A 6,147-nucleotide genomic window follows, 5' to 3' on the forward strand; every position below is an offset into this window, starting at 1 on the left:
TTTCCTTTCTACTGGGGAAACCCCGGCTGGCCCATAGAGCCGAGGTTTGCTCCGGAGTACTTTAAGATGAGATAGCTGCACCTTTGAGATGGATGGGGGTGCAGATTTATTACTCGCATCAATAAGGATAACTCAATGGTTTTGTCAAAGGGAGTCCTGATCAGCAGAGAAGCGATAGTCCGTCTCGCTTCAACTCCGACGAACTTCATACAAACAGTGATATTTATACTCAAAACTCGTCATAATCTGACGTGTAACACTCAAAAGTTAAACTTTTGTATTGGTTAGGAAAAGGTAACTTTAATATAAGTGTTATATCTGTATATGATAATGGAGTGAGGGGATTGGGTAAACACTGTCGGATGGGCATTTAAGCCCTTCCTTCAAACATGACTATTGTTGACGTCACTAAAAGTATGACGTCCCATTGGTCCTACTAACTATAGGACACTAGATTATTTGGTCCATTGTGATTGGGTTGGCATCAACCCCATGCATACATTTCCACTTTACTTAGTAGCACGCAGAATGGTCAGCCAGGTGCAGGGTGCCCCTTAGTGGCTGTGTCAATTAGTTCATTGGTTGGCCTCGAAACTGCATCTTCTTGTCTCAAAGTTCTGATATCTCTGTCTGGGCGGATGCCAAGCGTAGGTGTGAACCCGTGTTTCTTCTTGCTCGGATGGTCATGTGCTACCCACACCATGAATTTGCAGAGTTTCTCTCAATTTGTGCATTTAATTCTTATTCAACTTGCCACTTGCCTAAACCTCCTTATCTCAACCTTCCAAAGACAGGATATTCTGTTCTCAGTTTCAATTATGCAAAGCTACTGTTCGTTCCATCTATTGGTCTGACCTTGGCTCTTCCTGGCGCAAGTTGCATCTGCTGAGTTTCGATTCAGCCGTCTCTTCTCGTTTAGCTAGAATACGAATCTTGTCCTGTTTGGCCTCTAGTAACCTGAGTTGATTCTGCTTTTTGTGTAAAGTGGACTTGCACTTATAATATTGTGCTTCGTTCTGAGGTAGATTATGTATAATGGTGCTTGCCGCTATATTCTTCTACTTAGCATAGCAAGCCGCACTGTTTTCTTAGCTTTCTTGCGGTTACAAGCATATGTACAGGCGTTAGCTGGTTGAATGTCTTCATCCTGCTAACAGCTGAAGCTTCTTTGTATTTCAACATTTTCTTGTTCGAGGTTCACAATATCCTTATTCATTGGGTCTCGTCTCTTTGTGTCATCCTTAGGTCGTCATATCTTCTATCTGCGAGTCCGTCAGGGCCTTCGTGATGTCACCATTCGTCTTCCATCAAGGCCTTTTTGGTTTCTTCCGGGACGGTACTTGGGCAATCTTCATTTTGTCTCATTTGCTGGTAGGGTTTTCTCAATGGGTACCTTACTGTCCATGGTTTTATGGGTATCGGTACTTCAACAGGTGTTGTTCTTCTGATGGGCACTGGGCAGAGCCCTACTGCGTCTCTCTGCTGGTTTATTTGCTCATCATAAGTCAGATATTTTGGTGTGAACATTTCTGGTACTTCAAAATGGCGACTGGAGTGCAGGCTTTATTTGGGACGACCTCTACACCTTTATTTTCAACACTTCTACGTTGCTTCCAACACCACCTCAGCTAAAACTATTCGGGCAAGCACCAAAAACCGCTCCCACTTGCAGGACCCTGCCCTTTGTGTCCAAGCCACAGTGCCACGTGCTCTACGATGTACACCAGTGAGCCTTGCTTTTTTTACAATTCAAACCGCTCCCCACCAGCAATCACTACACATGGGTGCACCTTCAATATAACACAACAAAACCATGGCTGTATTCCTGCCCTCTTGACAAGGTATCCTTTTTCTCTTAATCATTTTGATGCACTCTTCCTTGACCATGTTGTGGGTAATCTTTATCCTTAATACTTTATCACCTTATCTGCTCGTAAATCAGTCCTTTACATCTCACAATTCCCCAATATACAGACAAATCCCGCCCTTCTTATTTTCCAAGTGGATGCCTTATACTTGCACCTGTGGATCGGCGGAAGCCCTAAGTATGCATCCATCCCTCAAATCGGCCACCTGTGGGGACTAGGTATGATTTATTTTGATTTATTTTCACCAACGTGGCTCCTGTTGATTCAGTTCACACGTGATTCACTGCTCTCCACAGGTCACTCTGCAGTCCTCGCGTGTAGCTGGGAATCAGAGTGGTCTGCACAGAATTATCCGAACGCTACCAAATGTAATAAGCCACCTAAAGTCTCTGGCACAAGCAGAACAGACATGACGGAAATAGTCAAAGTAAATGGCAGTCTGATTTATTAATCCATATAAAGCAGGGACAGCAATAAGCTCTTTGGCCCAATACAAAACAATCAGCTTTTAACGACAAACCATGTCGTAATTGAGGTTGCATCACAATATTGGTTGCAAAAACCTACGGGGTTGAGGGATTGTTTAGGGAATTCTCTACTTATAGTTTGTACGTGGATTAGTGTTTTCATTGGATATGACTATCTAATGGCCCCACCGTGGAACATCCTTAAAATGATGAAAGGTAAGGGACATCATTTTAGCAACAAGTAATTGGCTAATGCAACAGTTACAGGGTGACATCGTTTTTGACAGTTGATTGGTTGGTAATGGTTTTACAACCTTAGACACTTTCGTCAGCACATTAGCAAGAATGGTGGTAGGCAGTGTTACCCCAAGGAACGTTGTCTTCCAACTACATCCTTTATTTCCTAGGCCACAAGCCAGGTTATCTAGCATTGAACTTGGCCTTGTCTGGTATCTCCGTTATGAGCGTCGAGCAGGTGCCTGTCTTAATGAATGGCCGCTGTCTCTTGTCACGTGAGGAGACAACATTTTGACTTGCTGTGCTCGTATTAATACAGGTGTCCCCCCCCCCCCCCCCTCTTTGGCCACTGGAGACTTGGTTGAGCTATTCATTGTTCAGTATTAAGCTTCTAATTAATAGAGAACAAGCAGCCTTTGAATGGCAGGTGCCTATAATTCTAAGATGTTTTACGCTTGGAATGATTGTTTTCTGTTCTTCGGAACTATCTCCACTTCCCTTTTTTTTCACAGTAACCTTGGAAGGGGGTTTGATGCCGAGGTCCACATTTCCTCGCAAGCCAACAACTAAAGGGCAGAATCCTGAGCGAGCCACACCACTACCCAGACAATTCTGTATTTGATGGGGCAGACTTTGCGAGAACAAGATGCACACATTATTTAACCACCCCAGAACAGAGTTCAGACACCACTTATAGCATGGTGCCATTATAAGGAAAAAGGTTGAACATCCCCCAAGAAGGGGTACGTGACAAAGCTATGGACACTCACAAGTGACTGCAGTGACGGGTCCGGAGCTGCTCCATGGTTCAAGACCGGGCCAGTACAGGCACAAAGGGAGGCATCATGGAGTTTGAGTCTTGCAATGGATCACTGCTTTGGACGTGTCATGCATGAATATGTGAACATTTTTTTATTTTTTCTTCTTAACCTTGCACGTAAGTTTGGGGAAACATTTCTTTCATATATTAACTTTGTTTCTGTCCTTATTTGTGTTTAAGCTTGAATTAATTTGAAACCATATGCAATAAAAAAACACATTGTTGCTTTTCCTTTAGAGTGCCCGTGCCACTGTATTCTGTTTCCTGAATGAGTTGCATGGGTTTTTCATTACTTCCATCCTATGGAGGTGGTTAGATACAGGTACAAAGTCTCTGTATATGCTAGCAGAAATTCCCCTAAAACAGCTCCCTCAATTGGGCATACAGATTCTAATTGTTATACACTGAAGGAGAATCCTGTATGCTTGTGGCACTGAGGTGTAGTAAGCCTGCAGGGTAAGTTATTGCCAATGTGGTCTGTCATCAACCATGAGCTTTAACTTGTGCAACGAATGATCACAAAGCTTAGCTAGCTACTAAAGGGTTAGCTAGTGAGCCCTCAAAGAACAGGAGGCATGTGTAGTAAACTTTGCCATATCCTGATTACATTCCTCACTGCTAAGGGTGGCTCGTCCATAATGAGTGAGGGGGGGGTGTGTGTCTACCCACCAGCTCTTGGGGGGCAGAGCCCCCCTGTTATGGAGGAGCCAGCCCAGTGAAGTACAAGCCCTCCCTCAGCTGAGTGAGCGCTCTAAGGTAAATAGTGTTTCACTTTTGTCAGTTTTAAAGTTCCCTGGTTGTGCAAGCCTTGCATGGCTCATTGGAAATGCTGGTTTATAGATGCCCAGTACAAATGCCATGACCCCCCCCGCCCCATCCCACGCCCTCACACAATGTGCCTGTGAGGTGATCTGGGTGGGCATGGCAGGATTTTCTTTGGCATCTAAACCCAATAAAAAAAATGCCATGGCTGTACCCTGGGACCCAGTTCCTTACCTGCATCTGCCCCCTGGTCCCTCAAAGCACCTCACAATCCTCATCAAAGTGATTATATCTGAGAGCAAGGTGCTGGCGCACCATGGAACAGGCATGGCATGTTTTACTGGGCATGGGTGATCAAGCAAGCATGATCACTGTTCTTATGTAGACTTGAATTTAAAAGCACCCAGTATAGCCGTTTCTTATTGTGGTATGACATTTTATATTAGGCAGCTTTGATAAAGCAAACATAAGTGTTTGTAGCATGGCTGGCATTTTATTTCAGCCAGTTTGGATATGTTTTCATGCTTTGCCATGCATTTTTAATGGTAAAGCCAACTGGAGTATGTTCTTATGTGGGGATAGTGCCATGTATTGGTAGAACAAACATGCACATGTTTTGTTATCTTTACTGACATTATGTGCAGAGCAAACAGTGTTCTTATATGGGAATGCTAGGGTATAAAATGTATGGGCACAGCCAGTATGGAAATGTTGTAAATAGGCGAAAAGGGATCATGAAAATGTGTTGGAGAAATGCATCTATTGGATTTTTTTCATGGGTTACCCTACAAAACAGTTCTCTTTTTTCCCCAATTTTCCTAAAGTGTGCTAAAAAATGCACAATTTTAACGCATTATGTAAAATTCTCCTGGGGAGAACCCCCCCAACCCCCTTATTGGTGTGGCATCCCTTGCTACGCTTGGTCACTGTGGCATGTATTAATGCCTCCCCAACTGCCTATAGCTTATGAAACCTGCACTGGCAAAGCCAACTTTGTGGGCTTTTTTGGGCATCCAATAGCGGTTCCTGAAAAATGCTTAATACTCAACACATGGTCAAGCAATGGGTGGGCCAATAACGAACACCTACACTCTTTGATGTGTCTCCAACATATGGTACTGAAGCGCCCACAACTTCAAGTAATCGATTCTGGGTTTCCCCTTGTCTGCAGGATAAGCTAGCAACCAAGAGTGTTTGCTGCTTTACCTGCAACAGGTTTCAGCTCTGCAACACTATAAAGAACATTGTGGATGGGAATGACCATAGATATGACTATGGGAGACCAATGGGTGGATATATAAAGTACCTTCAAGCTGTTAAGACCAGCAATGAAGCTTCTATGTACATTTTGACACACTATTATGCAAAGAAATGTATCGATGTCAGACAACCACTTGTCTTTTCCAGGGTTTATAACTCCAAATGTTCTATTCCATTTGCTGCTTAGTGCATTTTTGAAAGAAACCACATTTGAGTGCATGTTTTTGGCAGCCAGACATTATTAGACATCGCATAATGCAGGCACCCACACCCTTGTAGCCACACGTTATCGAAGCAGCATTACTATCCATGCAAGCTCATACTTTCAAAACACTCTTCTGCATTAGTGTTTCGCAAAGAGTATTCTGCTCGCACTGCATTACAACACACAAAATCTCATCCCACATAACTTCAGGTGTGCTTTGATTTAAGCTTGCATCACATTTGCATCGAGAATTTGCACTGAGGATGCACAAGGATGGGCACATACGGGCATAGAGCAGGGCATGGGCCATGCATCAGAGATGTGCCTCGAAATGCAACAGGACTCTGGGTGAGGAACGGGTGTCATTGGCTATTCTAAATTAATAGAGAACATTTTATTGCCAGCGATTTCATGGCATCATGGGGTGCTGGTGACATTAATAGACACGTCTCTCTGGGTTTTTGTGTCCCCTGAGACCCGACAATGGCAAGAAATTGGAGGTGACTTGACATTGCTTTATTCATTGAA

General features: G+C 43.7%; 1 long non-coding RNA gene across 1 annotated transcript; it reads left to right on the plus strand.

The window, feature by feature from the left end:
• Nucleotides 1-1,239: 1,239 nt before the first annotated feature.
• Nucleotides 1,240-3,623, plus strand: LOC138488819 (uncharacterized). The gene is made up of 2 exons (XR_011274720.1): nucleotides 1,240-1,336; nucleotides 3,085-3,623. It is a non-coding gene; the product is annotated as an uncharacterized lncRNA (long non-coding RNA).
• The last annotated feature ends 2,524 nt before the right edge of the window (nucleotides 3,624-6,147 follow it).

Source organism: Ambystoma mexicanum, chromosome 9, assembly GCF_040938575.1.
Source record: "Ambystoma mexicanum isolate Mex_15411 chromosome 9, UKY_AmexF1_1, whole genome shotgun sequence".
NCBI classification, from domain to species: Eukaryota; Metazoa; Chordata; class Amphibia; order Caudata; family Ambystomatidae; genus Ambystoma; species Ambystoma mexicanum.